This window comes from Staurois parvus, unplaced genomic scaffold, assembly GCF_062004578.1.
Source record: "Staurois parvus isolate SC_StPar_1 unplaced genomic scaffold, SC_StPar_1.0 ptg000625l, whole genome shotgun sequence".
In the NCBI taxonomy this organism is placed as follows: domain Eukaryota; kingdom Metazoa; phylum Chordata; class Amphibia; order Anura; family Ranidae; genus Staurois; species Staurois parvus.
This window is the reverse complement of record NW_028318421.1, coordinates 1052152-1064043: the sequence shown is the minus strand read 5'-3', so window position 1 is coordinate 1064043 and position 11892 is coordinate 1052152.

The following is an 11892-nucleotide window of genomic DNA, read 5'->3' as shown; positions in this document are numbered from 1 at the left end:
CTTTTTTTTAATGGGAAATATTGATTTGAATACCATCATGTATTTAATCAGTTGCTCATTTATGCCATATTTCAACAACAAATAATCCAGTATAATTTGTAGTTCAGATAGATTTCATCCCTCTAAAGAGACGTACTTTTGTGTTACTTTTTTTTTTTTGGTCTGGGGCTGACAATCTGCATTTCTAACCTGTCCATTGAAATCGTATCCAAGTCAAACTTTGATAAAACATACGATGTAGACAATTTTATGAGTGAAAGACAAAATGCGCCAGAGGGAAAATATCTGTCTCCATGTTCAATTCTTTTGGATGTTCTTCCAAATCTATATGACCATACTAGTTCACTTAGCTCTATGAACCATGTACATACCTTCTGCTCGCCCCCTTCCTCCTCACAATGTAGCACTTGCAGTCTGAACAGCCAATCACCAGGCTTGTGGGCGGCAGGGGGACTAGTAGGTTACACTGGAATTTCAGGAAAGCGGTAAAATCTGGTGGTTGAGCTGAAATTTTACCACCCCCCTCTATTGCCTGCCTAAATAAGAGCTTTTGGCCATTTAGGGCTGTACGTATGTCACTGCCACAATGCTTTGCTTCATGGCAAAAATTAAACAGCAGAGTACCCAGAGGAAACCCTCGCAGGCACAGGGAGAACATGCAAACTCCAGGCAGCTGGTGCCGTGGTTGAGATTCGTTTAGCCACTGTGCTATCTTAAAGTGTTACTAAACCCAGGAACAGGAGCGGACTGACAACTCATGGGTCCCCCGGGCAATAGGGGCTCATGGGGCCCCTGTGTCCTTGCCCAAACTCAAAAAAGCCTATGGAAAAGGTACCAGGGGCATCTCATGGGGCCCCCTACTGACCCCGGGCCCTTGGGCAGTGCCCGAGTTTCCAAATGGTCAGTCCGACCCTGCATTCACTATATCTGGCCTCTCACAGTACACAGTACATGGAAGTGCAATTACCGTATTTTCCGGCGTATAAGGCGACTGGGTGTATAAGACGACCCCCTAATTTTCCAGTTAAAACATACGTTTTGGGCTATACTCGCCGTATAAGACTACCCCCCTTCCGAGGCAACACCATTTAAAAACATCAGATTTTTAAATTAAAATGGTTATGACTTACCGGTACTTAAAATCCTTCAAAATCCCCATGTTCATCCTCTGACACCATAAGTTCATGAATGACATCTTGTGATACATCTGCAAGACAGTCATCATATGGATCAAATTCCAAATCAGATGGTTACTGCTGGATGTGCGGTAATACGGTAGTTTCGGCTACATACAGTATACAGTATATATACAGCCCGCTGGATGTGCAGTAATGTACATACAGTATACCGCGCTGAGCCAAGCTGGCTCAAAACAAATGTCCCTATGACAGATTAATCTGTCAGCCCGCTGGATGTGTGGTATATACTGTATACTGAGCCAAGCTGTTTCAAAACGTACCGGTACGTCCCTATGGTAATCAGACCGCTGGATGTGTGTATGTACAGTGGCTGAAGCTACATACAGTATACGCTGGGCCAATCACGGCGAGCGATGTATTCTATTAATGAATACAAAGCCTGCTCGGATTGGCTGAGGTTGTGACATCATCAGCCCACCTCTCTGACTCAGTCAATCCGAGCAGGCTTTGTATTCATTAGTAGAATACATCACTCGCCGTGATTGGCCCAGTGTATACTGTATGTAGCCGCAGCTACCGTACATACACGCATCCAGTGGGCTGATTACAGTAGGGACGTACCGGTACATTTTGAAACCGCTTGGCTCAGCGCAGTATACTGTATATACCGCACATCCAGCTGGCTGACAGATTAATCTGTCATAGGGACATTTGTTTAGAGCCAGCTTGGCTCAGCGCGGTATACTGTATGTACAGTATTACCACACATCCAGCCAGCTTGACCCAAACAAACTCAAGGTTCACATTTTATACCCCGCGTATAAGACGACCCCCAATTTTTGGGGTATATTTTTAAGTATAAAAAGTAGTCTTATACGCCAGAAAATACTGTATTTTAGTAAATATAAACTGATAAATACCTTTTTTCATCATCAGTTAGAGCAGTCTTGTGACTTCTATCTGTGTCCAGCCGAGCACTGGTTAAAGCGTGTAGGAGGAGTTTTAATTTTGCTGAGGATGCAGGACCCCTGACTTCTGTCTGGACAGTGCTGATTGGCCCAGTGCTGTTCACATGCACTCTCCCAAGAAAAAAAAACCTCTCCAGCAATACACACCAAACTTAGCATGTGCAAAGTGTATCCACATGATACGTCTTATCAGGAGATAAGAGGGGGGCACTAAAAGAAGGGGAGGATCAGAGAAGTTGGGATCAAACAGCCTTTTTACACAAAGCAGAGGATTAACCCTTTAGGTTCCACAGTGAGTATAACAAGCATGCTTTACTACATATACAGACTGATTTTACTGTTGTGGGTTTAGCAACACTTTAAATGAACAGGGCTGTGCTGTGACTGCCTTGCAACTGCAACGTGGTTGTGTCATGGTGGTGAGGCCTTTTGAGAGTGAAAACAGGCAGTAAGGACAGAGTGTATCACTTCCTCACGGTCTATCAAATGCCATCTGAAAAGCAATCCACCAGAGATCGCTTTTTAGAGGAGTGGTTATGTTATTCACACATGGCAACGGGCCCTAAAACTTCAGAGCAAAGCTCACTATTTGAATGCTGTTGGCTATAAAGTGTATTAGGGAAAACTAGGCATCAAAAAAATATTGAGGCTGCTATTGCTGGCCTGTTTGTGAGACTGCTACTTACCTGGCTGTCATGCTAATCTCCTAACTTTAATACCTTTTGAGACATTGACCTGGAATATGCATGAAGCCATTGAAGTCAGCGTGAAGCAAGAATGTATTATTTACTCACATATTCTGGGGCGGTGTGTAAGCAGGCTAGTTTGTCGCTAAGTGGTTCTAACACAAAATAGTGTGGCAATGGAGAATTATGGAAGTGGGTGTTAGGTCCTCTTTCAGAGAATGTCTTCTTACTGTGATGTGCAAGGATAGTGCCCATATATATGTCAGTGCTGGGAGGAGCCTAGTGAGTTGGGGAATGGGAGCCAAACACCCCAGAATGAGTCAGATGCAGTCAGCTACTGCCAATGGCCATTAGCAGGGCCGAAGCCCCGAGTAAGGTAGTTCCATCACCCAGTAGGAACAGCTGTAGTCACCCTGACTCTGTAACGATTGACTGTGGAGCTGGATGCAAAAGGCCAATTAGGTCAGGCTAAGTCCTCATGAACACTGGACATTTTTACAGCTGCTGTTTTTGGCTTTTGACATTTTTTCCCACATCCAGTAAACCCCCCCCCAACATGTTATCCTATGTGTCCATGCACACATAGACTGTAGTCAACGTTTTTTGGCTGGGACTTGTTTTTTGGCTGGAAAAAAAACAGAACTAGTGGGTTTCTAAAAGAGAAAATGCCACCACGGAAAAACACTGCTAAACACGGCAAAACGCAGCTAAACGCTAATACAAAAACACTGAAAAATCTGAAAAACTCACATTTTTAACGTGACTTTACACAGCTAACGTTACCAGCGTTATTAAAATGTCCCGTGTGCATGGAGACTCAGTGTTCTCTGATGTGAGTATTACTACACCTGGGAGAGAGAGTAAGATTTGGGAGTGTGTCCGACTGGGAAGAGTCATAGTATAGGAACTTTGACAGAAGCGGAATGCTGTGAAATCTAACATACAGTATATTGAGTTGGGTCCCATCAATGTGGTGCTCCTAAGGAAAGTAAAGGGAAGATGGCTTTATAATGATGTGCTGGCATTCTGGGCTTGAGTGACTGCTACAAAAGGTTTGCCCTTGGGTATGGTGACATATGCCGAAGAGTTTTATCATTATGTCAATGTGATATTTGATGGCACGGCCATCTTTGTCATCTATAGTAAACTGTGGAAAGTATACTTCTTGTGGACATTCCTTTCTTATTGAATATAAAAGCTCACGGCTGGGGGCAGGCCTTTGGCCATTAATTGAGCATGATATGGAGAAGTATATCTTATATTAGTGCCACACATATATCTCCATATACTGTACACAATCTACTAGGTGCATCAAAAAACATGTGCCTTAAACACTTGTGAATACAATGACCACAACTTTTAGTCCTTCATATGTGATTTTATCCATGCATATATAACTTTGTGCCCAACAGGTGCTCCTTTTTCCTTGTGTCCACATATATTCTTAGAGGTTCTCCTCCACCAGAGACATACATATATACTCTCACCTCCTTATATGACCCAAATTGCATAGGTCAAATAGCACCTTTCCCTTTTAACCCGGGTAGGTATACTGTATGGATGGCTCCACTTTCCTCCTCACTCTGCTGCAAATGGTCCCGTCTCCTCTTTATCCCACATATCCTCCGCATATGAAAACAGAAACGCTTGCTATAGTGTAGTATATAAATATAGCGTTATTTCTTAAAAAAACAAAGTGCACTCACATTTAAAAGTGTCCTGCTTGGACACCACAGTAAAAATGGCTGTCCCAATATAACTCCAATGCATTCAGGAAATTCCAAGATGGTGGCTCGTAAACTTCCGGTTTAGCAGCTTGACGTCATTGGCCCACCCTACGCGTTACGTCACATGACTTCCTCAGGAGAGGACACATGATATGGAGAAGACTTCTATCTACAAGCAGTGGGCCACTGTCCAGTCCAAGAAGAAGTGAAGCAAGGTTTCTAGTAATTTGATGCCAACACACAGCCAATCATGGTCCCCCTTATAAGTGATTAAAACAAAGCCATTGGATCAGAATAACAGCCAGGCAGCTAGAATTTTCAGGATAGGTTAGCAATTAAAGCTCCAGATTTATTTGATTACAGGTTCCCACCAAGAGAAACAAATGGAGGTTGCTATTGCTGAGCTTTGTTTTTGTCGAAAATGCTGGATGCCTGGCTGTGATGCTGACCCTTTTGTGTAAATGTGCTGAGCTGCAGCAAGTCCTAGATAGTAAGCTCCAAGGAGCAGGGCCCTCGTAACCCTCTTGTATTGAACTGTATGGTTGCTGTATTGTCTCCTGTCATATTGTAAAGTGCTGAGCAAACTGTTGGCGCTATATAAATCCTGTATAATAATGATAAAAAATTCTGATTACATTCTAATGTTTCTGATCTACATGCTTGTCACAAATCAGTGACACAGAAAATATGTTATCTGGAGGGTAAGAATGTGGGCATTAGATGTCAAAACCCCCCATCATATCTATCCCATGACAGATCTATTTAAAGTAACAAAAATGAAAAGGTGAACATTGTACATTCTAACTCAACCTCTTTCTAATGCCATCTTGTGACTTCTATCAGTGTCCACTGGTTAAAGCTTGCAGGAGGAATTTTCATTCTCCCCTGATTGATCTATGAGGCTGTATAACCCCTAACCTCTGTCTGGATAGCACTGATTGGCCCTGTGCTGATCACATGCACTCTCCCAAGAAAAACAAACTTTCTAGCAATACACATCAAACTGAGCATGTGCACCTTGCCCCCAAGGCTATGTACTATCAGCAGATGGATTGGGGACTGTGGAAGAAGGGGAGGATCAGAGAAGACAGGAATCAAACATTCCTTTTTGTGCAATGCAGAGGGTTAACCCCTTATGTTCCAGTGAGTATAACAAGCATGCTTTACTACTGCATATACAGACTGATTTTACTGTTGTGGGTTCAGTAACACTTTCATAGCAGCACAGGTTTAGGGAATACAGTCAAGGAAATCTCTTTTGTATAATGGAAAGGAGGCTTTTATCTCTTCAGTTATGTCATACGTAAGAGGAGTGACAGCACACAGGTACTCAAATTCTTCCTCATATATCTGATTGTTGGTGACATGGATCTCCACTGGGGAATGCAGATAGTTGACATCTGGTCTTAAGTATTTACTGGAACTAACTGATAGAAACAACAGGCTTATTCCAGTTGAATAAGTTTATTTAAACAATAAAGATTCCTACGCACTGAATCTATTACTTTCCACTGTGCTCTCATAACAGCAAGAAACAAAATATTGCCACTTTAGTTATGCAATAGAAGAGGCTTACAAAAAATTGCATATCATTGTTCTTACTAAAAAGCTGGCAAAACTTGGAGAGGGAAAAACTGAAAAAGTGTGCATTAAACGTTTTGCAGTGGTAAAAAATAAATTTAAATGATAATTGTGTTTTTACTGTGCATGATTTGGAATTGTGGATGCCTGTGTCTTCTACTGAGACAGAAGAAATGCCAGTATAGCATGCTGGGTCTTGTAGTTCTAAAGAAGGGAGTAACAAACTTTTCAGGATGAGGGTGACATTGTATATTTTACAAATAATTGCGGGCTGAAAAAAATCCCCATCAGGATTGTGAGATGGGGAAACAGCTTTCATTGAAAACTGATTGAAGTAAATTAAAAACGTTCTGACTGACATTCTGCAGTTTAGCTACAAGATGTCACTGTTTTTTCTAACACAGCCTCAGACTGCATAGAGATTTCTATATTCATGAAGGGGTGGGGTTTTTACACTTGGAGAGTGAACAGGAAAAAGAGAGGAGAGCAGCCATGCTTGAGAGAGAGAAGGGGGGCTGTGTGATCTGAGAATCTGATGCCATCCAGATATGAGGACAGCCCTCCGTAATCAGAAATTCAGTTGAGTGAAGCTGATGGTGTTCAAGACGCTGATCCTGTTTAGAGAAAGTAAGATCGCTGCCAGGAAGGTTGATGAGATCGCATGCTTGTTGGACAGACATCTGTTCTGAGTCACCAGTGGATGCGAGGCCGACCCGGGTCGGTAAGATCGTGCACGCACCTCATTTCAGTGTTGGCGCCTCCAGAGACTGAGACAGGCCTATAGTTAGTTAGTTAGGGTCTCTGTTTGTGTCAGGCCACAAGTGTTGTTACTGATTATTGGAAGGACTCCGCAACGTAAAGTGAAATTTCACATTGGAGAACTGATAAAATCCTACAAACTCAAGCCAGACTGGCGTTTTGCTCAGAAGGAATATTCAGGCATGTGCTACAGGACCAGTTATGGGAGGGGGAATACTGTAGATTTGTGTAAGATTGTAAGCTGTTGTGCTGCACCGCAGGCTAGCCCATACCATACACCCATACACTGAGTCTTGTTCTTTTAGGGTAATGACAGGTGAGGTGTGGCAGCTTAGTTGTGCCTGCCAGTAGGTAAATTACTTCACTTTCTACCTTCATCCATCAGAGGGCGCCATGCTGTGCAGCACAAGGGTCTCAGCCTTTGGGCTGGGTGTATGTAAATTTATTGCATATTCCAGCATTTGTGGTTTTGTTTATTTGCCACATCTAAGTAAAATTCTGTTGTGACAAAAGCTGGTGTTGGGGTTGCTTTCCTCGATCGTGACTTCACTGTATCCTGGGGAGCCCACCCCGATACACGGCTTACGGGATATCCTCCAAAGTCCCCTATACATCAGGATTCCCATTAGAATCCCCCCTTACATCAGGGTCCCTGTCAGAGTCCCCTCTTGCATTGGGGTCCCCATTAAACACAGTCTGCCTTAGGAAACCCTCCTTACATCTGGTTCCCCATCAGAGTTCCCCCTTACATCAGAAGTGGAGACCATAGGCAGCCTCTGCTGATGTTATTCCTCAGTCACTGAACATTGAGGATATGTCACTGACCCTAGCTGAAGGCTGGATAAAATTTGTCCTGGGCCGTAGTTTGGAGACCCTTGCTCTGGAGAAAAGACAATGCAGAAGTACAGTGTGATGGATGGGTTTTGTAGTTATACAGGTTCATCACATACAGCAAGGAATTGCAGTTTTACCAAGATAACAGAAATACAAGTATAGTGTGCTCAGTCTTGAAATTATACAGGCACTGGAGAAAGAAAGGCTAGTGTGATTGAACGTTTACAGGGCAAGAAGACACATCAGTGGGGCCATATGGGGCTTGTAAGTCTTCAGTGAATAAATATACTGTATGTCCATGGACTATGTTGTGCTGCGTAAAGAGTAAATTCCATCTCCTTGCTTAGTTGCCAAGTGTCCTCCAATCTGCAAAACAGTCTTTGGATTCTGGCCACTGTCTCTCAAGATACAGAAGCTTGACAGCTCATTGCCTTCTGCTCCAGAGAACCCAATAGCATTAACAGGACTTTATTATTATTATACAGGATTTATATAGCGCCAACAGTTTACTCAGCGCTGTACATTATAATGGGAGACAGTACAATAACAATACAATTCAATACACGAGGGGTTCGAGGGCCCTGCTCCTAGGAGCTTACAATCTAGGAGGGAGGGGATAGTGGTACAGGAGGAAATAGCTGTGGGGGATGGAGTGGTAGGAAGAGTGGAGGAGTTCAGTAATTAGCTGAGGGCGGGGTAGGCTTCCCTGAAGAGATGGGTTTTCAGAGTGCACCTAAAGGTGAGGAGAGTAGGTGATAGTCTGATGGATTGAGGAAGGGAGTTCCAGAGGATGGGGGAAGCCCTGGAGAAGTCCTGGAGACGGGTATGCGAGGAGGAGACCAGGGAACTAGAGAGTAGGAGGTCTTGTGAGGAGCGGAGAGTACGTTTTGGGTGGTATTTGGATACCAGATCGGTGATGTAGTTTGGGGCAGTATTATGAACAGCTTTATACGTCAATGTTAGCATTTTGCATTTTATCCGTTGGGCTATCGGAAGCCAGTGGAGGAATTGGCAGAGAGGGGTGGCGGATACGGAGCGGTTAGTAAGGTGGATGAGTCTGGCCGCAGTATTCAGGATAGACTGAAGCAGGGATACCCTGCGGTGAGGTAAGCCGATGAGGAGGGAGTTACAGTAGTCAAGACGTGATATAATGAGGGAGTGAATAAGTTGCCTATAGGTTTCCGGAGTTAGGAATGGACGTATTTTGGAGATGTTGCGGAGGTGAAGTCTACATGAGTTTGTCAGCGATTGGACCTGGGGCTGGAAGGACAGATTGGAGTCTAGGATGACACCTAGTACTCTGGCTTGAGGGGTGGGACTGATGGTGGTGTTGTTGGTCTTGGTGGAGAAGTCGGGGGGGCGCGGGCTGGGGGTAAACTAGGAGCTCGGTTTTGGAAAGATTTAGTTTGAGGAAGTGGAGTGACATCCAATCTGATATGTCGTTCAGTAGGCTTGTGATACAGGCAGAGACTGAAGGGGGGAGGTGAGGGGTTGAGAGATAGATTTGCGTGTTGTCGGCATAGAGATGGTAGTTGAAGCCGTGAGAGTATATCAATTGGCCAAGGGAGGAGGTGTAGATGGAGAAGAGAAGGGGCCCGAGGACAGAACCTTGAGGGGCCACAATAGAGAGGGGGAGTGAAGAGGAGGTGGCAACGTTATAGGTAACACTGAAGGTTGAAAGGTCTTGACAAATCCCAGGTGCCAGGTCACCATGGTGACTAGAAATTGCATCCTGGCACCTAGGGTTCACACACTGCCTCCCACTGAATTCAATTCAAAATCGCATCCCCTTGACATCAATGCAAAAACGCTTCCTATAAACCTCAATGCAACATCGCCTTTCATTGACTTCAATGCAAAATACCTCCCATTGACTTCAATGCAAAAACGCCTCCGATTGACTTCAATGCAAAAAACACCTCCCATTGACTTCAATGCAAAAGTGCCTCCCATTGACTTCAATGCAAAATCGCCTTACATTGACTTCAATGCAAAAATGCCTCCCATTGACTTCAATGCACAAACGCCTCCCTTTGACTTCAATACAAAAACTCCTGTCAGTACTGTCAGTAGCAATCTTATGTAAGCACTTATCTCTGCATGCCACTTTGCTCTATCACTTGCGAGTCTGGAACGCACTGGTATAAACTTGCAGGACCCTTTTCGTAATGGCCCTCAAACACAATGTGTATGGATCGCATATGTGTGAACCTCTTCAATAGGAACACATTATATCTAGCCTGTCATGCCTATCTATGAGTTTGAAAACACATCCAAGATCGCATATGTGTGAAATTCGGTGGCTCCATTTACACCTGGGTGATTTCGGATCAGGGCAGAATCGCTGTGATTGCAAAACGCAGGTTCAATTGCCATTATTTTCAATGCCACCTAAAATGTGGTGCGATTTTGCCACGATTGTCACGCAAGAAATTGCATCACGGGAAACTTGTCGGTTCAAAAGTTACCTTGCCCTGGGCACTGATAACCCACGCTACGCTAAAAAAAAAACTGATTTCTAACTTTTTTAGCTGGCTCCTAGATTCAAAGCACATTTGTCAAGCCCTGAGCATCAAGCTCCTGAAGGGAACTTTAGAATCTAGAACAGTAGGTGGCCAATCTTCCTTAGCCACAGCTCTTTTTTCAGGAAGCTCACAATGTGATTGAGGCCATGGGCATAGGGCCACAGGATCCAAAGGTAAGCGGTTGTGAAAGGGTTGTAAAGAGGTGAGCACTTGCAGGAGGTGTAAAAGTTAACAGTTGTGGAAAAGGTGTTTAGAGGGTCAGAGGTGAACAGTTGTGGAAGAGGGTGCAGGAGTGAGCAGTTGTGGAAGAGGGTGCAGGGGGTGCAGGAATGAGCAGTTGTGGAAAAGGGGTGCAGTGGTGAGTATGTGGAACAGGGCTGAAGAGGTGAGTAGCTGTTGACAGGAGGTGTAGAGGTGAGCAGTGAAGAAAGAGGGGTGCAGAGATGAGCAGTGGTGGAATAGGGTACTAAAAGTGAGCAGTGGTAAAAGAGGAGTGCAGAGGTGAACAGTGGAGGTGGACCAGGGCATATGCTTCATACTTCATTTGCTGGTGTACATTACACCTCCCGACCCCTTCTGACTCATGCACTTTATGAGTTACACACTCCTAACTCTTGCAACTGTGTGTTATACTGTGCGTTTATTTCACTGACACCAACAATCGATTTATTTTATTAACTGACACCAATGATGAGATCTTATCACACTTTCAATTCATTACATTCTTAGATCTTATTTTGAAAAAAAAAAAGGGGCAACATTGCAAAAAAGAAAAAAAAACACAATAATTACACACCTTGTTTACACTAGAGCTGCCCTCTGAAGAGTGACATGTGGTGGGTAGCTTTTCAGAGGGTTAGTGGTAAGGAGGCAATATGTCACCTCTTCATTGCCTGTTTTGACTAAAAATAACCCTGCATCATCACGCCACAAATTAATGGAGCATTCGTGGGGCATATGCCGCACTGTCCACATTCAGTTGAATGGTTCATGTTCAATGGTAGTACTGCCCAAAACTGTAGGGGGGTAATTTATGATGCACTGCAATACAAAGCATTGCAGCCATGGCATGAATACACCGCTTACCAGTAAGATCCTAGTATCATGAAGGATCATTATACGCGTACCTTAAGCCATTAAAGTGCTGTTTTCATTTTTAAAACATTTTTTAATTCCGTACAAATTAAAGTGCTATAAAAATCAAAGTGCTCCGTGATTCATGATTGTAAACAATAAACCACCAAATGGAATATTTGTACAAACTGCAAACCAAAAGTGTTCTTAGGTAGCAGCAATCAAACCTTATACCAATATCATACTAATAAAATCTGTGCAAAATAGCAAAAAACTCTGCCAACATAAAGTGACTCGTGCCTAATCCTCCATGTATACAATACAAAAGCATAAATAAAGATCTTAATGGCACAGTCTCTATGCAACAACTTCACTGGTGAATAAAGTGACTAGTGTTCAATCTTCAGTGTTTAGTGATACTCAGTGCTCCCCTTCTTTATTACCACATTCACCTTAATTTTTTGACCCTTTATACATAATAAGAAGGACTGAAGTGTTTAAACATGGGTACTCCCAGCTTCACTAGTACCAGTGTCTCTGCTCTGCAGAATGGCTTCCCGCTGTTATTCTCCAGGTATGTGTGCATGTAAGAGAGAGAT